Below are 21,685 nucleotides of genomic sequence, written 5' to 3'. Positions count from 1 at the left end.
AAAAAAAATTCATAAATCATTTTATGTAAATACACAAACATTCCCTCAAACTGCCGGAATCAATAAAGTTCTGTTACCACGGACGAAGTAGCGGATAAAAGCTAGTTTATACAAATAGTGAACCAAACTTTCTACATAATGCCTAACTACGGTTTCGTGTTCCAAAGTTTCACTCCTTCATTAGACTTACAAACGTTGGGGTTCCAAAAAGTTATGTATATGTTACTGTAAAAGCTAGTTTATTGGTCAATCTTACGTTTTACCAGTTATTCTTAGATTTATCCAATTGAGTTTGTAAATGGTTTTAAGCTATTGCATAGCTTCTATCGCGGACCTTGAGCGCGGGGACCGAATCGAGAAATTCCGTACCGAAAAAACCTCACGCTCCCCACTCCGACAGGCACGGAGGTGTGGCTTGAAGGCATGCTATGGAATAGCTTTACCGCGGCAGTCCCCGAGTGCCACACGTATTTTTTTAAGTATTTAATAAAGGGACGTCTGTGTCGGTTAGAATTTAGTAGTACTTAAATGTTGATTTTGGGAATAAAATGATGATCTTCGCTTCGCCCGCTTTGTCTAAAACATAAGAAATTATATACTTAAATAAAACCTTTAAAAAAACCTCATCAAAATCGTTGCGTAGTTTTAAAGACTTAAGCATACATAGGGATATATTATAGGGACAGAGAAGGCGACTTTGTTTATTTATACTATTTAGTGATTTTTTAAACTGTTCTGTGTATGTCAATTTAATCGTGATGAAAGGTTCGGACTTTTGCCATCAGAGTTGGTAAAATTTAGGTATTTCTCGAAAATCTTACATTAGCAGAAGTTTAAGCTTTTACTGTAACATATATACTGTATACATATTATATGTAAATGCGAATGTAATGTTTGCTATAAGTCATAATGGAATGATTGATAACTTTGTTTTGAAGTTTTGTGTTTCAAAGATTGTGAGCGGAAAAATGTTTTAATGTGTTCGAGTTTTTCCGAAATGTACTTTATTAAGTTTGGATAAGTTTCAAATTAAATTACTTTGTTTGTGTGGTATTTGATTTGTTTGGAATATATACTTTACAATAATAAGAAATATTTATTTATTTATACTTAAATGCTCTAAATAAATTACAAATTGAGATTTACATACATTGTAACATACATTGTAACAAACGGTAGCCTTATCGCTAAAGAGCGATTTCTTCCAGACAACCGGTTGTACATAAATATTTTTTTACATTTGTTTATCTATCATGTTATGTTGCATTAATAATTATTTTAACTTCTAGAAATTTATTAATAAACGAAGCTGTTTAGTAAGTAACCAATGTATAAATATAACAAACTTATTCGTTTTGTAAAAAATTCGGAATGTTTTTGAAGAAGAATCATTTAGATTTTTCTATTTAGGTAGGTACCTACGAACCAAAAAAGTATTTGGAATACTTAAAAAGAATAAAAAACCTGATATTGGAGCGGGATAGAAATATAACAAAACAAAACCACGTCGACAAAGTGAAGTTTTCGAACGTTCTATATCAATTTTCCAATAACAGAAAAGATTTTTCTGGCTATATCCAAAGAATAGTTTTTTTAGTCGTACAAAATATCTTTATTCCTTCACATGAATTCAACCGTTCAAATAAAGCAAACGCTTTTCAACCGAATTCAAAAAAGGAGGATGTTCTCAATTCGACTGTATTTTTTGGGTTTGTTACCTCAAAACTTTCGACTGGGTGAACCGAATTTGATGATTCTCTTTTTATCTGAAAGCTAGTGCATGCCGATTGGACCCATTCAAATTGATAATTTAGTGGTTAAATTATTTGTATAAAAAATAAGCCTTCTCTTAAAATGTCTTAATTCAAAAACTTCATAATTAAAATCACGTACCGACAAGTTTAATTTAGTAAACTCAAGGAAGATAAATTTAATAAGCGTACGTTTGTCTGTCTAGGTTATCTCTGGGGTCATGCGTAGACTTTACTAAGTACTACATTAGTAGGCTCCTTGAAGAGCTTTAAGCTTAATGGTAACATTATCTTGGAATTAATTTTTAGAAAGTGTTTTAAATGCTTCATTACTTTATCAATTATACACATTTTTAAAATCTGTATAATTGATAAAATTTAGTAATCTATCCCTTAAATGTATATAATATGTAGTTACTAGTTACTAGCTGTGCTTCGCGGTTTTACCCGCAGTGCTCCGCTCCTGTTGGTCTTATAGCGTGATGATAATAATTAATATATTATCCTCGCCTTCCTCGAAAAATTTGCTATCTAACACTGAAATAATTTTTTAAATCGGACCAATAGTTCCTGAGATTAGTGCGTTCATACAAACAAACAAACAAACTATTCAGCTTTATAATATTAGTATAGATACTATAATAATATTATCTCTGCGGCGTTTACACTCACGGACGAATCCGTAGGCAAAATCAAGTATTTCTATATCTCACGTGTTATTCTGATGTATAACCTCTAGTTGAGTTTAATCAAAATCTGTGCACGCTTTTTCGTGAAAGAGTTACAAACATACATACTCACAAACTTTCGTATTTATAGTATTAGTAGGATTATATGACGTACGTTGTTCTTAACCCGGATTCAAAAGGTAAATCTATGTGTTATAGTGATCCTAATAGAAAAGCCTGGTTTTGAACCTAACCTAACCTGTATTAATTACAAGCGTTCCAACATTTAAGGTAAAATCCAAGAACCTAAATCTTTAATCACATAGATTATCCACAACAATGAACTATATTATACACTAGCCACGCCCCGCGGTTTCACCCGCGTGGCTCCGTTCCTGTTGACACCAACAGCGTGATGATATATAGCCTATAGCCTTCCTCGGCGAATGAGCTATCTAAGACCGAAATAATTTTTCAAATCGGACCAGTAGTTCCTGAGATTAGCGCGTTCAAACAAACAAACTCTTCAGCTTTATAATATTAGTATAGATTAAATGTAGGTACCTATACTTTGCAATATTGATTTATTTAATTATATATTAAGCTTAAGCTTAAGTATATTATGCTGAAGAGTTCGTTTGTTTGAACGCGATAATCTTGGAAACTATTAGACAGATTAAAAAAAAATACTATTTTATTTTTACGTGATCCCTGAAGGAAATATATTATACGTCGTTTGTATATACGATACCTCGGGTGAAGCCAGGGCGAACAACATGTGTTTAATAAATTCGAACAACGCAATCAAATCTTAATACCATATTTCCAAAGTCAAAGCTCTCACAATGTTAAACAAATCGGACAAATTACTTTCTGGGAAACAGATTAATTCGCCTAACTAATTGGCTTACGGCTTTCATTATCGAATCACTGAATTAGATTTTGAATTAAGTGGCCGAAGATTCCCAATTTTCTTTGAGCCGTGTCAGTGATTACGTGACGAAGTGACCAAGTTTTGATTTAGTTTGGCTCTTCGTTAATTGTACTCGTGAATTCAACTATATTAAAAAATAAAAGAATCAGTATTTAACCGACTTCAAAAAAAAGGAGGAGGTTATCAATTCGGCCGGTATATTTTTTTTTTTTTTTTTTTTTTATGTATGTACACCGATTACTCCGAGGTTTCTGAACCGATTTACGTGATTCTTTTTTTGTTCGATGCGGGATGGTGTCGAATTGGTCCCATAAAAATTTTATTCGGCTAGGCCTAGTAGTTTTAATTTATGAGCATTTTTGTCTGTACTCGATGACTTAATTTCAATGTAGCAAGTAACTTTGATTCACTTCCCGGTAACCGATTGAGCTGAAATTTTGTATACGAATGTAAATTGGATAGCGATGAAACATTATCATGACATGGAGCTGATCTGATGATGGAATCGGAAGGTGGCCATAGGAACTCAGTAATATATTGACTCAACTTTATCGAGTTTGGGCTCGTTTGATTCGTGTTGAAAAATACACTAAAAAGTATTAAATAAAAATAACTGCGTTAAAAACAACCGACTTCAAAAACGGAAAAGTAAGAAATAAAAAAGATTTGATATTATTAATTACTACATATTATTTTTATGTGCTATTTATTAAATAGGTTTGAAGTCGGTGCCAAACACTAAGCACTTAGTATTAAGCCCATGCACCGACATCAAACCTTTTTAGTAAATAGCACATAAAAATAATATGTAGTAATTAATAATATCAAATCTTTTTTATTTCTTACTTTTCCGTTTTTGAAGTCGGTTGTTTTTAACGCAGTTATTTTTATTTAGTTTTCAACTAGCTGTTCCCCGCGGTTTTACCCGCATTGCTCCGCTCCTGTTGGTCGTAGCGCGGTGATGATATGTAGCCTTCTTCGGTAAATGGTTAATGGGATATCTAACACCGAAATAATTTTTCAAATCGGAATAGTTGTTCCTGAGATTAGCGCGTTCAAACAAACAAACTCTTCAGCTATAAAATATAAAGTATGATGTGTAAGTCTACACTGATATTGTTAACGTATTACGGCTTCCAAACAGCATCTACCAACTTAATTGTTAAATTGTAACTAATATATTATTATTTAACCACTGATAACCAATGGTATTATGTTAGGCTCTAATCTTCAGTTTGTTTCATAATTAAAGTAATTAATTAATAATAAAACAATTTAGAGGAAAAATCGATATTAGTTATTTATTGAAATCAGTTCATACCTACATACTTTATAAACGTAATCTTTTTCTTCTTTTCTATCTCAATTAACAAAGCGGTGAGCAGAAAAATTATTAAAACTAAGCGTTTGTATAAAAATTTCCAATTCAGCCCGTTACTAAAGATACAGACGCGATATTAATTAGATCTTTGTTGAATACGATAATTTGTATTCAGTTAGTTAGTCTCTCAATCGATTGAGCTAAACTCAACTAGACTTCAATCTGGGTCAAGTTTATGAAAATCCGCCGCGAATCTGTTTTATGATGTTGCGTTATTATGGTGTTATTAATTACTGGGTTTGGTAAAAATTATAATATCATTTTGTTTGAAAAAATATTGTTTATTATTTACATTAATACATTAGTCAAATTATAAGCGCGTAGTTTATTATAATTATTCCTCGTAATCGAATATGGTGATAAATAAGCTCTATAAGACTTGTACACCTAAAATTTCAATACAAAGCAATTCATATTGTCACACTTTGTTATAAAGCTGAAATGGTATGACAGTATCAATAGGTAAGGGTGGCTTTTAATGTACGCTTTGAGTTTTATGTTAATAACTTAGACTACATTGAGTTCATTAGAAGAGACAAGGATTTATCGATTTAAAACGTGTTTGTTAACATCTAGCTTCAAGTCAAATTTGATTTTATTTTGTTCACTAGTCACCATAATCGCTATAAAAATATTTTAACTTTATTAGGATTAAGCAATGGACCTTTTTAAAGACCGTCACAAGAATATTACAACATCTCTTAAATAAAATAACATTAACAGGATTGATAACTGAAAAAGGAGAAACTATCCCATACCAGCATCCTGGGCTCTTTATTTACTTTTCATTTCAGCCGAAGTCAGGTAGTTGTGAATAAAACATTAGGAATTATGTTAACACGCGTCCTGCGAGCGGTACTCGCACCTTGATTAATTCATACCGCCAAACCGGCAGGGTGGTGGTACAACGGGCTGTTATTTGATTGATAATACGTTTGACCTTAGAGAAGACTTAAAAAAAAGTTAGCGAATATATGACAGAGGGAATTTTGTAGCGTTATATTATCGTATTACTTATCGAAAAACATCTTTCTTGCCTTACTCCCATTAATTTGTGGTCGGGACATCGAATAACCATTCATTAATTTGCGCCTAGCGAAAACCGTAAAACCTAAGAATATAGTTATACTTAACAATAGAAAAAAGTAATAACATTATGCAAAAATCACAATAAAACAAATAAAAGTTCTGTCAACAAAAATAGCGTACTAATTAATAGGTACCTAAAAAATAACAGTGAGATACCTAATTAAAATGATTTTTCTCAACATTTTTAACCCTTTTGAAATGCCCAGTGTACACGCACCCTAATTGTTTAGACGTAGCAATCCATCAACGTACTGTGATTTGAATGCTTAAAACACGACCAAAAATGTTTACATTACTCAGTTTTAGCCATACATTTGCAAGTATTAATACAACCTAAGTAATCCGTTTGATTTTGGTAAACGAAAAAGTATCTTCGAATAATTTATATTACTGAATTTTTAATGCTTTTTATTTCTACAATCAGCTAGTAGATGGCGCTAGTAGAAACAGTTTCTGTTAGAAAAGTCTATTAATCTTCATATTATACAGATGGCGTTGGTGTAACTATTACGAGCGTCGTAACATGACAGTATTTACACAGTTGACAGATATTATATACTACATTTATAAATGGTCCACTACAAAAGACCAGAGAGAGGTCACTTGAATATATCATTCGTCAATAGCTTTGTATTCGCGTTTCCAATAAGTGTGTGTTCAATGTAACGATTTTATGCGACACATTAATACTTTTCAATGACTGACGATCCACTTAACCTCCTGGGGCCTGCGGTCATATATATATTACATAAACAATAAAAAAATATTTCAACGCCATCTTTTGCGTATATGCGCGAATAATACCTCAAATCTATGTAGTGGTATGTCATCCACTATATTAAACGGATTTTGGTTTTATAAGTGACAGTGATTTGAAGTATTCTCATTTCGAAGTTGACGGTGGCTGTGCGACGGCAAACACGTGGTCAGTAATCTTATATTTCTAGTGGAACCATTCGTATATTGCAGTATATCTTTGTATATCTAATGATAATAGATATTATTTCTGCAACTGCAATAGTTATTTTGTAAGATAAATCTAAAACTTGTGAAAAATATTAATGTTTTCTTTTATGTCATACTGGTAAGACATTTGGTCTCAATTCTTGCCAAATTGGTATTGGTTACTAGAGTCCCATGTATTACCTATATGACATTCTTTAGTTTATGTTACAGATTTTATTATAATTTCCAAGGATTATAAGATACTGAGATCTACCAACACCTGGATGAGTCAAATATTGACCTATATGATGGACCTATGGAGTTTCTTGCCGGTTCTTCTCCATAGATACTGCTTTCCGAATCGGTGGTAAATGTTAATACTGTTGTGACGATTCAAAATTGCTTTTAGAAGAAGTCTAATTGAATAAATAAATGTTTGAGATGAAGATAATACCCCAAATGATACCGATGAAGCCGCCCAAATACCAGAACATGATTCTTCTTCCATTCGTCCAATGAGTATGAGTCATTTCAGAACAGAATCGTCACTATGTATGTCATCTTCAGTTGTTGGCAGACCATCTCGGGGACGCACATGACGTGGACCAAGCTTATGGGGAGGCTGACCGAGAGGATGGATTAGAAATAAGACCTAGGGGTGGACGTGACAATATAAATACACCACCACGCCGGTGCAAAATACATGAACTGGTCGTTTCTCACCCTTAAAAATACCTATCTATGAACCAAGGTACAAAAAATAGACACAGAACAATGGATAGAATAATAACTATTTAGATTCAAGTTTAAAAATATATAATAACTAAAAAAACATGTAGTTTTTCTTCATTTTCATAAACTTATTACACTTGGAACTGGGACCCCCTGTAATATATACATGACATAAAGAAAATCCAAGTTTTCCACGAAAGATTTTTTTTACAATTTTTTTGAATATTTATAATTGCATTAGAACAGATACAGCTAATTTTTATTACAAAAGAAAGAGAAAAAAATCCTGGGTCTCAGGAGGTTAAATATAAAACAAATTGGAATAAAAGTTTAGGACAGAAAATTGGGATGAAGGTATGTAGATACAACATACAAATAAAAGAAAGCAAATTAGACCAATTGAATACAAAATCGTTGGTAGCTGAAGCAACTCCCATTGAATTCAAACATTTTTTATCAAATCATTCAATTCATGAAAAGAAGTAGGTTTTTATATTCCAAACGTACTTACGAAACAACAAATCTCATTTGCACAGCTTCTAAGGAGGAATTGCGAAAACTTCCAGAAAGATCGTGTCCATTGCCAATTAATTCAAGAAAACTTATTTAATCTCTAAGTCTATGCGTAATGTACCTGTGACGTAGTGACATTATGGTGTTTTGTTGCGACAGCAAACCGTACATTTTAAAGATACCAACTATTGTTCAACATGTTAAGAATTTGATTATGTATCTAAAAGAGATCTAAAATGTCTTCTTTACATCACAATATTTTAGAAGGTGCTAAAATCGAAACTTTATTTCATTCTTCACGCTTAAAACGTGCAAAAACCACTCGAAAAACACCCTTAAGAGTATCGATTTATTACTCAAATTAACAGCACCATTTCTCCACAATTACCTAGTTCCCAGGTCCTTTTAATGTGTCGTTACATTTTATTTTCAAATTAGGAAATGCGTGTGGCCCAACAATGTAATCTAAGCTTAATCTATGTCACGCGATCAGCCGGGATCAAAGGTTGACGTCTAACGTACAAAATCATAACCGTTTGAAAGGAAAAATCATTCATTTAGGTCATGACCTATATTTGTGGACAAATAGTAAGTATATTTTCTATAAATCGTCCTTGGACGTCTTTTCAAACCGATTCTGGGGCACTAGATTCAGGAAGAAAGAAAAGTGGGTAAATGTCTATTACAGAAATGTTAGAGAATTAGCAAGCAAGTAGGTTTTCAGTTTCAAATGTGAGCAAGCGAAATGTTTATTGTTTATATTGATTAGGTATAATGAGAATATCATTATCACAAGCAGAAACAAACTTAATGATTGGCTCCTTCACTTCCAATTGTTCTTGCTTTTAGTATCCAATACATCATTATCATTATAAGCCCGTATATGTTCCCACTGCTGGGATACGGGCCTTTTAGGAGGGTGGTATCCAATTACTTCAACTTTATAAGTAACTAGCTGTGCCGCGCGGTTTCACCCGCGTGGCTCTGCTCCTGTTGTTAGCGTGATAATATATAGCCTATATTACTCGGGGATAATGTAGCTTTCGAATGCTGAAAGAATTTTTAAAATCGGTCCAGTAGTTTATGAGCCTATTCATTACTATGAACAAACAAACAAAGTTTTCCTCTTTATAATATTAGTGTAGATCAGGATGAACCACACCACCAAAATATCAAATTTCGTAACATAATCAATAATAATTATTACAAAATTCACGGAAGGCACAACACAATTAAATTAGAGTACCATTTTAAGTACAATACCACACAATGACAATCTTGGAAACCATTATAGTGATTGCGTTCAATACAATCATCCGATCGAATCTTCGGGAAGCCTTCTATATTAATATTAATAAGAGTGCGTACCATAATGCGATAACATAAAATGGTATAATATCTGCACCCTATAAAGCCTTCGGCTACGTGACTGCCCGTGACTGCAAAGCCTAGGCAATATAACGTCTAATAAGAAAAGGACATCCTTTGAGTATGGGAGAATGGATTGTTATAGAATTGTTTTTGTTTTATATTTTGTTAAATGTATGGTGTATTGCAAATATCAGACGGTTCATATAAAAGTTACCGACGCCGCCTTATCACTAATTAGTTCTAGCAAGGTTCTAGCGAAATTCGAAATTATATCACATTTTCTGTTATCGTACGAAACATTATCGCAAATAAATTATTGTGTGATCTTAATTATATGTGAGAAAATTGCCTAAATCACGCCAGGTAATGGTAAAAACAGTAGAACTTTAATATGCTTATAATTATATGCACGTAAAGTATACGGGTAAGGAGAAATCTCTAGCCAATAATTAGCTCGTAGTTAGTAAACACGTTTATAACATGAACTGAACTTTATCAACAAGTGAGATACATCGACGCGTAGCATATCCATGGAACACTCGGAATAATTCTCGAATATTCCATGGAAAGGGCGTTGCTTTAACCATTTATATAAGCTAACAACTAAAAGTGATTCAAGCGTTTCACCATTGAATCTATGGCATATAATATGATATATCACAACTAAATAATTAATTAGCTCACAGTTGTGTTAAAGCGCTTAAGAGAAACTAAACGTACAATGATATCATGTACCTAATGACTTTGTAATCACACGAATCGAGTTCCTATTCCACATTCAAAATAATTCTCGAATATTCCAGAAGCCCGTTGCACCGTTCAAATGAGCTAACATCTCAATAGCTCACAGTTCTCCCTACCAAAGCGCTTTTAGAAAACGACTAAACGTTACACAAGTGATAACTGCGTTAAAAACAACCGACTTCAAACTTGCACTTGCAAAATTTACAAATACCTACAGACAAAAATGCTCATAAAATAAAAACTACTGGGCCTATCCGAATAAAATTTTTATGGGACCAATTCGACACCATCCCGCATCGAACAAAAAAAGAATCACCTAAATCGGTTCAGAAACCTCGGAGTAATCGGTGTACATAAATAAAAAAAAAAAATACCGGCCGAATTGATAACCTCCTCCTTTATAAATATAAATTTATAAAGAATAGAAAAAATTCGATCACGAGGCGGGACTTGAACCCGCATCCTTCGCGCCATTCCGGGGCGGATGCCTAACCAACTCAGCCACTCGTGACCCGCCTGAGCAATCGAATTTATTCTATCCTTTCAGTTTTATGTGTCTTAGGGAACACACCGCGCGCCATCTATTGAGATGATTTAACAACCATCTCAACCAATATGAAGCACTTTTCAGTGAATACAATATTGTAACGATGGAACACGACCTTTTCTTGAATTTATACTTTTTTGGTTTTTATGGCATTCAAATGCTTTATAAATATAAATTTATAAAGAATAGAAAAAATTCGATCACGAGGCGGGACTTGAACCCGCATCCTTCGCGCCATTCCGGGGCGGATGCCTAACCAACTCAGCCACTCGTGACCCGCCTGAGCAATCGAATTTATTCTATCCTTTCAGTTTTATGTGTCTTAGGGAACACACCGCGCGCCATCTATTGAGATGATTTAACAACCATCTCAACCAATATGAAGCACTTTTCAGTGAATACAATATTGTAACGATGGAACACGACCTTTTCTTGAATTTATACTTTTTTGGTTTTTATGGCATTCAAATGCTTTATAAATATAAATTTATAAAGAATAGAAAAAATTCGATCACGAGGCGGGACTTGAACCCGCATCCTTCGCGCCATTCCGGGGCGGATGCCTAACCAACTCAGCCACTCGTGACCCGCCTGAGCAATCGAATTTATTCTATCCTTTCAGTTTTATGTGTCTTAGGGAACACACCGCGCGCCATCTATTGAGATGATTTAACAACCATCTCAACCAATATGAAGCACTTTTCAGTGAATACAATATTGTAACGATGGAACACGACCTTTTCTTGAATTTATACTTTTTTGGTTTTTATGGCATTCAAATGCTTTATAAATATAAATTTATAAAGAATAGAAAAAATTCGATCACGAGGCGGGACTTGAACCCTTGAACGCGAAGGATGCGGGTTCAAGTCCCGCCTCGTGATCGAATTTTTTCTATTCTTTATAAATTTATATTTATAAAGCATTTGAATGCCATAAAAACCAAAAAAGTATAAATTCAAGAAAAGGTCGTGTTCCATCGTTACAATATTGTATTCACTGAAAAGTGCTTCATATTGGTTGAGATGGTTGTTAAATCATCTCAATAGATGGCGCGCGGTGTGTTCCCTAAGACACATAAAACTGAAAGGATAGAATAAATTCGATTGCTCAGGCGGGTCACGAGTGGCTGAGTTGGTTAGGCATCCGCCCCGGAATGGCGCGAAGGATGCGGGTTCAAGTCCCGCCTCGTGATCGAATTTTTTCTATTCTTTATAAATTTATATTTATAAAGCATTTGAATGCCATAAAAACCAAAAAAGTATAACCTCCTCCTTTTTTTGAAGTCGGTTAAAAATCATATCCACATTCGAAATAATTCTCGAACATTCCATCAGAATGCGCTAGTTGACCATTCACATCAGCGAGCAAATTAAAGCGATTCAAGCGATTTACCATTGAACTTATGTCATATTATGGCCACTGTGCATGCAAAAATCTTCAACCAATAATAATAATAATTAGCTCACAGTCACAGTTCTGCCAAAGCGCTTAAAAAACAACTAAACGTTACAAAATCATATCCACATTCGAAATAATTCTCGAACATTCCATCAGGAACGCGCTAGTTAACCATTCACATCAGCGAGCAAATTAAAGCGATTCAAGCGATTTGTCATTGAACGATAGGCCCTGTTCCAGCGGATCGGTAATGGTGAGACTCCCTATTCTGAACACGTGCGCGTGTAAGACCTCGATTATACAAGAGATTCCACCAAGATTATATTGTGACTCGATCGATAGACAATGTTTAATTTAAGTATTTGTTCAGGGATGTACGTTTATGTACGACACGTATTTGAAATGCGTAATTTTTTTAAAGTTATTTTATATATGAATAAAAAGAGTTTTGGTCATTTCGTTGTATGTAGATACCACTCTTTTTTTCATTGATTGATGTTAATTACTTTTGACACTTTAAATAATTTATTAACTTTATTGAAAGAGCTTTTTACTTTCGAGAGAAAACTAGTTTGAAAAGGCTTATTTCATATTTTAGATGAATCGAAAGAGATTATCTTATTTACGTCAAATAACTCTTACAAAGTTTTTGAATAGACTATTAAAGTATAGTTAGTATGAATAGGGTTGCCACAAAATATAATATACATTAATTTGTTTCGATTATATCCACGACTTTAACTGCAACCAAATCTTAATTGTGTGTTTGAATTATTATGACGTTAAATAATTTAATTGAGGAATTGTTTTTTTAAGCGAAGTACCTAATAAATGATAACAAATAAAACTATCGAAGTTGTTAAGATTGCGAATAGAGTTCGTAGTTCGTACGTCTTAATTATTTTGAGATTGTTAAAAGTAAAGGGACTAATAAATTTTAATTACTTACTTCCCTCTTGCCTAACATATCAGTGAAGTAGGCGGATATACTACAAAATTATAACTAAGTACTATATCTTTAAAATATTCATAAAGTACGGAGTGACAGCCCTTGTTAAAATCTTCATAAAGATGAATTTCAAAGGTATCACTTTAGGGCTTCGCCTAGATATACAAAATTCGAAGCATCCAGAGACCTACCTTTGAATATCAAACTTATAAAGTTACGAAACTGTGGTTTTCGTGTTAAAGTAATAAATTAATTATACATTATTATAAAACAGTTGCGTGGTATAATTAACTCTTATTGTAATTAGAGTTACTTGAAAATCATAGAAGTTCTCGATGTGTGCGTGTTATACGATAATGATGACATACACTACTTAATAATATACCTATTTGTAATATATTGGATTTTATTATAATGAAATTATCAGTATATAGTTTTGAAGTTGATTGATTGCTCAATAAATAATATATTGACAGAAAATCATAGATGATATCATGAGTATTAAGTTCCTGCACTTTATTCTACTTTTTAATAATTTTCAATGCCGATTCTAAATTGGACTGACTTGAGTACTGGCCTACTACACAGAATTCAACGTAAAAAAATGTCAATAAGCATTATCTATAAAAGTATAATATACAAAATAATAACGCTGTTTATGACTCTACGTAAATAATGAAACTTCTAATTTGTGATAGTTCAATAAAGAAAACCATCACGAAACTTACGCTTTCTTATATTAATAAAGGCTGGACACACTTATATTTGGTAAAGTTATAATAATAACTTAATATTATGTCTGTGCTTCGTTTGTATGATTTACTTTCCCGACTGTTTATGAAGTATATAGTATATGTATATTTTATACCAACATCGATGTAATTTAATCTCATTAGTACAGCAAATGAATCTTTAAACAATATTTATTACATAAAATTCACGCCAGTTTTTAATCAATATTTATAAATGTATTCTGGTATTCAACTAAAATACATTTTATACGAAAATAATATGACATTAATAATTTCGGTTTTTTTCCTACGCATTTACCCTGCGTGAATATTACAAGCGGTTATCTCTTGAACAAACCGCACTTATTACCAATCATAACAATGTTTAGACCATTCCTTTACCATCCTCAACCGCAAGCCAGTTACTGGCGCTAGTAACCTAAGCAAACCAAAACTAACTAAACGAGGCATAACCTCGAGTTCACTCACTAGCCGCGAATCTTGTTCAACGGCTCCCTGGAGGAATTAGATGAATTTCAGCTTTATGGATTGCTCTATAGTCTAGCCAACTACTGGCGTGACTCAGCGTAGTAGCTCTGTAAGTGATGAGGAAAGTCACTGAAAAATTTAAGCAGTGCTAATTTGGGCTTATCTTTGTCTTCATTATCTTCCGTACCTGTGTATACGATGACTATTTTAATAGAACAATATTTGTGAAATTAATAAAACAATGTTTTCTTATCTTGCGATTTTTAATAAAAAATCGCAATCGTTTAATCAAGACAGCTGGTTTCTATCTAAATAAAATAATATTATGAAGGAACATTCAAATCCATTTAGATATTAACGGCTAAAAAATAAATAAACACACAAATATTCGCCCTGTAATAATATATCTGAATAACAAGAACTGAAAAATACACACCTACCAATGTTAAGGTACATGTGAGAGAATTAAAATTGTTGAAATAAAGAAAGCATAAACAAACCGGTTAATATAAATTCAACATTATAAAATAAAACATTTTCATTTCCTACAAACAGCACGCAATAAACTTTTAAGCGCTTCTATGAAAGCTTCCATAGAATTTAATTTTGCCGCTTAAAACAAGATGGCGCTAGTTGCATCAAACATTGCAATGTGAAATTATTATACCGTGTAGACCATTTTTTAATTTTAATGTAAGAATTAACACATTTTTGCAATTTTCACATAATATAATATGATAAAATAGTAAGTTTAGAAGGTAATGTCAGCATTAACATATTATGAATAAGGATTACAGAAGGAGACTTACCTTCTGCATACTATTGATTTGTTTACGAAACAGATTGACATGAGAAATATTAGTAAATAGGAGTGAGAAAGAAAAGGTTTAATAATTATTATCTAGTATCTACCATAATTCAGCTAGCAGGCTGTGTAATTTAATATCAATAATACCAATTTAATTAAGAACAATAACATTTTCTCAGTCTCATAAGTTATTAATTCACTTAACAGTCGACTTAATATAGTTTTATTGCTGTAATAGATTAAATGGAAAAACACGCAGTTCCCTCTAGGGGACACGGGGCTTTTTAGAACGGACCCTTTTCGCGAAAAAGGGTAAAACTTTATGTACATTTAATTTGGTATTTGAAATATGTTTGAAAAGTTTTGATTGTAGTTTCCTATCGGAATTTTAATACTCTACGGGATTTTATTTATTTTACTATTTATTTGAGTACAAGATGTGAAGAAAAAAATTATGTATCCAAATGTCATTTTTAACCGACTTCAAAAAAAAGGAGGAGGTTATCAATTCGGCCGGTATATATATATTTTTTTTTTATGTATGTACACCGATTACTCCGAGGTTTCTGAACCGATTTACGTGATTCTTTTTTTGTTCGATGCGGGATGGTGTCGAATTGGTCCCATAAAAATTTTATTCGGATAGGCCCAGTAGTTTTTATTTTATGAGCATTTTTGTCTGTAGGTATTTGTAAATTTTGCAAGTGCAAGTTTGAAGTCGGTTGTTTTTAACGCAGTTATCACTTGTTGTATAATGTTAAATTCATAGTATTCTTGCTATTAGGTTTTAATTCCAAATATAGCTCAAAACAAAACCACGAAACTATGTTACGTAAAATTTTGCACTAATTAAGACGCCCTGGTATCCTCGCTAGGAGTAGTTCAAGAGGCTCTTATGCTTGTGTGTCTCTAAGAAATGTACGTAGATTTTGCACGAAGTTGTTTTTTTAGTTTTCTTTCGGATTTAAAATTCCGAAGATGTTTTCAATCATTTTGCCATAATACTAATTGTGATAAAAGTAGCAACACTCTTAATTGATTATTATTACATTATACGCTTCTATAAATAAACTCTTGGAAATACAAATATGTATAACGATAGGTTTATCATTATAATATACATAATAATATATGCATTAGAATATAGATTTCATTCAATTGAAATACCTAAGTAATTTACTACAACTATAAAGTGTTTCAAAGTAATTATCTATTTACCTAGCCTCGAAAAAGATACGAAGTTAATCGCCTCAATTATATTAAATATTTTAGAATAAACGAAAATCGATAAAGTAATACATCGGTGTCATTGTACCGATAAACGTTTTTAGCCCATAAAAAATAAGTATCAAAAAGCGATTCATTAACTCGACGTTTTTAAAAGCATTTAAAATCCTTATCTGTAACATGGGTTTAATTAAAACGGTTTTTCAGGCACTATTTAATGACCTAGGTCCAACGTCGCGACGTAAGTAATAAACAGGAATTACAAACTATTACCGTAATAGAATCGGCTGTGGACATGTAAAGTAATTAGGTTTTATGTTGCGGTACAAGATGGTAGTAATGGCAAATTAAAGCTTGCCTGGCCATGTTTACACGATCCGCCCGCCTTCGTTTTAGATATAGGTATTAGGTTTATTATATTGTATTTTATTTGTTTGATTTAAATCTGTTTACACCTATGTGTTTTTGTTATAATTACAAACAACCTATAATATGTAAGTTAACGGTATATTTTCTAATATCAACATTTTTCTGCATAGTTATATGTATTTTATGAATTACTTACTTGTTTATTCATATTAACAAAGGTATTTCAAAATTTACAATAAACAAAAAAATATCAACATTGTCACCAATAGGTACCTACAATTAATTGTCATGAAAAAACTCCGTGTAAACAATACCTTCGTATTACCAAACTTTTAAGCGATTCATTAAATGCCTGAAAATACATCCTGATGCTGAAACGGAAACCGCAACCGCACTGAAAATGTTTCAAATAAAAACAAATCGGTAAAGCCAAGCGTTATTTTTGGGTTCTGCTGATTTTTTAGAGCTAAAAATATCATATTTCTAACGGCGAATCGATATCCACGGCTGAAACAATATGTTAGTTTTTAAGCTATTGCATAGCTTCTATCGCGGGCCTTGAGCGCGGGGACCGAATCGAGAAATTCCGTAACGAAAAAACCTCACGCTCCCCACTCCGACCGGCGGAGGTGTGGCTTGAAGGCGTAGCATGCAATAGCTTTACCGCGGCAGTCCCCGAGTGCCACACGTCGTTTTTTTTCTTTGTTTTTATTGTTGTACTTATAATATACCTACCTAGTGACTAGTGAGCTCTCCCGCATACTTTGTACTGCCTTACTTTTATCACGTAGGGGTATGAAAAAATATGTTATCCAATTCTCAGACCTATCATACACACAAAATTTCATTGGAATCAGTCAAGATTCGGAGGAGTTTACTTCAAACAACGCGACACTATATTATTATATAGCAGATTTCGGTTAATATATATTTTACAAAATTATAACTTTGTACTAATTATTATAAATATTAATGAACCGACAACATGTCGTGAAAGTGGGCATCCACAAATATTATTAATATTCATAATAATTAGTACTTAAGTAATAATTAGTTCTTATGGTTTCCGTTCACCCCTGGTACATTTTTATTCATTAGCTATAAGGGCACTTTTACTTCGATCGTCGTAATCATCATTACTTCCAACGATTGAATGATTTTGTCCGTAAAATGTAGACTTTATATCTCGATATACCTAACTTTTATTAGATTATTTTAATAGTACGGTCTTAGTATTATCGTTAACAGCTTAATCCTATAGTTAAATGGGCTCATAAAAATATATTTAAGGGCCGATTTTTCAATCCTTGGTTAAAATTATTTATCCGTCCAATAAAGTATCACACGAACATTTCAAAATGTCACCTGTAAACTGTCAAATACGGACAATTATAATACATTTTTGAAATGGTAGTTTAATACGTTATTCGATGAATAAGTTTTAACCAACGATTGAAAAATCAGCCCTAAATCTAATTTTATAGTCCAATTTTTTGTTAAATGTTTTGGTAAATAAATGATAATACTTATTATCATGAAATGCATAAATTTTATGTACGTATTGTTGATAAACGTCTTAAAGATAAAAGTATAGTTTCATAGTGCCTCTTTTTTATTTTCTAAATATAGAAAAAGAGATAGCAAAATCGCTGTTTATGGAATAAGAAATGGCTATTGGTGTTTTAATATTACATGTAGATACTTTTGTTTACTGCTTTCCCAATCGGTGGTAAATGTAAAAAAAGTAACGACGATTCAAAAGTGCTTCTAGAAGAAGTCTAATTGAATAAATAAATGTTTGAGTTTGAGTCTAAGTCTTATTTCACAAAGAGACAGAGCAATATAAAACCGAACCATCTTACTAAGATTGCGCCTCAGGTACCTACGACCAGCAATCACTCGTTCAAAGGGCTTTTGCATAAATTTGATATAAATTAAACGAAGATAAGCCCAGGCCAACGAACGGGACTGGGACAATTCAGGTGGACTTGGACAAATGAAACGTAGGCTTCGCTGGAGTACACTTAAAGACTAGGGATGTTCGCTGTGGATGTGTTTTATAATAGTTCTAAGGCATTTTTTGTAGCGTCGCTTTAGGTTTGGTAATACGAATAAATTCACTACATAGTATAAAATATTATCGGTTTCTCTGTCTTTCTCTTTGATGCGATTTTTTTAAATACAAATACAAATAAATTTTCATTTCATTTCATTTCATAAATAGATAGAGTGATTGCAGAGGAAGGTTTAGTATTTATTTTATTAGGTTTTTGACAAAGCGGGCGAAGCCGCGAGTGGATAGCTATTAGAGTTTGATTTTTTTTTATTGATCATACGGAATAAATTGTGGATAGATTTCTATATTATTATATCAACATAATAATATTAACTAAGTATGTTCTGCTGTAAAAGATCGCCCTAAAAGCAGCATAATATTATGAGCTTTAATTTAAGTCCATTGTAATAAATATAATTTCTATGCAAAATTATAAGATATGCGTAAATTATATTTGCTAACTAAGAACTGTGTAATCAAACAAGAAAACATTAAAACCAGATTTACAGTAAGAGACAATTTACTTCAACTAAATACTTTCTCAGACACTAGTCTCATAATTTATTCGTGCCTGCTAATTGCACTGCTGTTGAAAAGTTTTTAATAGCAAATGCGATGTTTACTGTGTTTTTATTATTATCGTATTCGTTTATTCAGATTGTGGATAATTGAGTCGAATGTAATTGTGGTTGGATTAAGTAAATGCTATTTGTTTATTAAAATCGCGAGTTTCCGATTACAATGCAATATGTGCGCTTCTGTAAATAGAAGGCGATTAAATCAAGCAGACTGGGCAATTTTAAGCTAGTGTAATCTATATACAATATAAAAATGAAACCCGTTTTCCTTGGTCACGGCATCACGCGTGAACGGGTGGACCGATTTCGATAATTTGTTTTTATTATATTCCTTGAAGTACGAGGATGATTCTTATGTAGAGAAAACGTAAATATGTGCCACGGGCGAAGCCAGGGCGGACCGCTAGTAACTATTAAAAATGTTGAAAATGCTTTTATGTAGACGATATCGCAGACATGAGTACAAAAATATACACAATACACATGCTAAAATGTTAGGAGCATACAAAAACATTTTTTTAAGCAATGTCATTACAGAAATATTTATTTAAATCAGAATAATTCAAACATACATGAATCAGTCTTGTAAAACTACATAGCACTAAAAATACTTCAAAAGTGAACGTATTATCGACAATAGCGTAAAGTGTAATATCGAAAAAAAAAATCATTATCGATAAAATAGAAAATCACTAGCGTGAATGACCTACAATGCACTTCTACCACACACACAAGAAAATTTCCTGCATGTAATCTTGTTAAGATGGAACTTTTATGTTTGAGTAAAAAGTTGGGGCCAATTTATTTTACCTTTTCATTGTTGAATTTACCTAATTCTATAAATATAAAGAGATCACAAAATGATATGTGTCTATGAAGAATACTATAATAATATTTAAATTTTGTAGGATTATTACAATATAAACCAAACCAAATTGTTTTTTTATATTTTCAGTATTATAAGTAGATACGTTTCCTCTAGGGCCCATAGAAAAATCTACCATATACAGGTTGGAATTTTACTACTTATTTTTAGAAGCTAACTATTTAAAACTGTGAAACATTTCCAAAAAATCCCCTGAAATCGGTCATTGATCTCCGGTAGCTACAATGTCAGTAAGTACCATTACCACAAAAACATACCTATAAACTTCTAATTTATAACATCCCTATATCCCTATATTTAAGTAACAAATAAATCGCAAAAAAAGTTTTAATCACGTTATTAAAGCATGGATTTTATGGAATGATTTAACTCGATAAAATATGATCTTATTTCGCGACTCATTAGGCGCTTTAAACAAAATAAATTCCTTCGCATTACTCCAAGGAAACGAACCATCAGCCATTAAATTTGCCTCGAATATTTATTATTTTTCATTGTTTTACCTGGATAATAATTATAAGATTAAAATAAAATTATTGAACTTATATTATTATCCTTGGAAAATAGGGAGTTTAATTCTAAGGAAATTTGTTGTTATAATGGAATCAAATATCTACATTATTAACTATATTTTGAAATGAAATTGACATTACTAAAATATTGCGCGCACGAGCAACTTTTGTCTCCGCAACTATTTTGTCTCTCGCATCAACTCTATGGAGAGTTGCGTCGCTACGTGCGCGCACTTTCTTACTAGCCCATGGGTGGGAGAGACAAAATAGTTGCGGAGACAAAAGTTGCTCTTGCGCGCTAGCTCTAATATAATAAATTGATATAGTATATACCTCTGTGTAGGTACACCTAGTAACACAAAATAGGGAGATAATAATTAGTATGGTACGGTACACTGCCTAGTAATAACAAAAAAAAAAACATATTTGTGGTAGGTTTAATACGTTGCATGTTATATGCAAATATGCAAAACTTGTGTAAAGTTCATTGTAGAGTCTCAGTGCAGACAGATAGATATAATATATAGATAGATATATCTCGCAGTAGATAGCTGACTCGACCCTAAGTTCAACACATGTAAAAAAATAGTTATAAATTAACAAAGATATATTAAAGGCCTTCTAAATTATCGTAGTTTAGTTCCAAAACATTCGTGAGTTAAAAATAACATCAAAGCCTTACAATAGTATTGATTGCCAAAGGTCTTGAGTTGACGTCGTTAAAACTTTTAATAGCCAATAAGGAACAAAAGTAAAGCTTTCTTAACAGTTAAATGACTTATTAAAAATTCAGTACAAAGCGCTTTCATTGTTAATACTCAGCTCGCACATAACCCTTGAGACCTCGCTCCTTCGTTATGCCTTTGGTACACAATTTACCTAAATTCTGGGTGAAAGAAAAATATTATGACATAAGCGATGTCTGCGTATCATATGTATCAGTATAGTATTAGTGATAGCGCTGTTTGATTTATTAAGAAAATAGGTATACATTTGTATTTGTT

General features: G+C 32.3%; 1 protein-coding gene and 1 long non-coding RNA gene across 2 annotated transcripts in view; one reads left to right on the top strand and one right to left on the bottom strand.

Moving 5' to 3' along the window:
- Window positions 1-21,685, bottom strand: part of LOC123703519 — a 173,174-nt gene that overhangs the window by 100,735 nt on the left and 50,754 nt on the right. The window lies entirely within an intron of this gene.
- LOC123703520 lies at window positions 6,541-7,154 on the top strand. Its single transcript, XR_006753008.1, has 2 exons — window positions 6,541-6,748; window positions 7,000-7,154. It is a non-coding gene; the product is annotated as an uncharacterized LOC123703520 (long non-coding RNA).

Source organism: Colias croceus, chromosome 26 (assembly GCF_905220415.1).
Source record: "Colias croceus chromosome 26, ilColCroc2.1".
NCBI classification, from domain to species: domain Eukaryota; kingdom Metazoa; phylum Arthropoda; class Insecta; order Lepidoptera; family Pieridae; genus Colias; species Colias croceus.
This window is presented reverse-complemented; position numbering and strand designations above follow the sequence as displayed.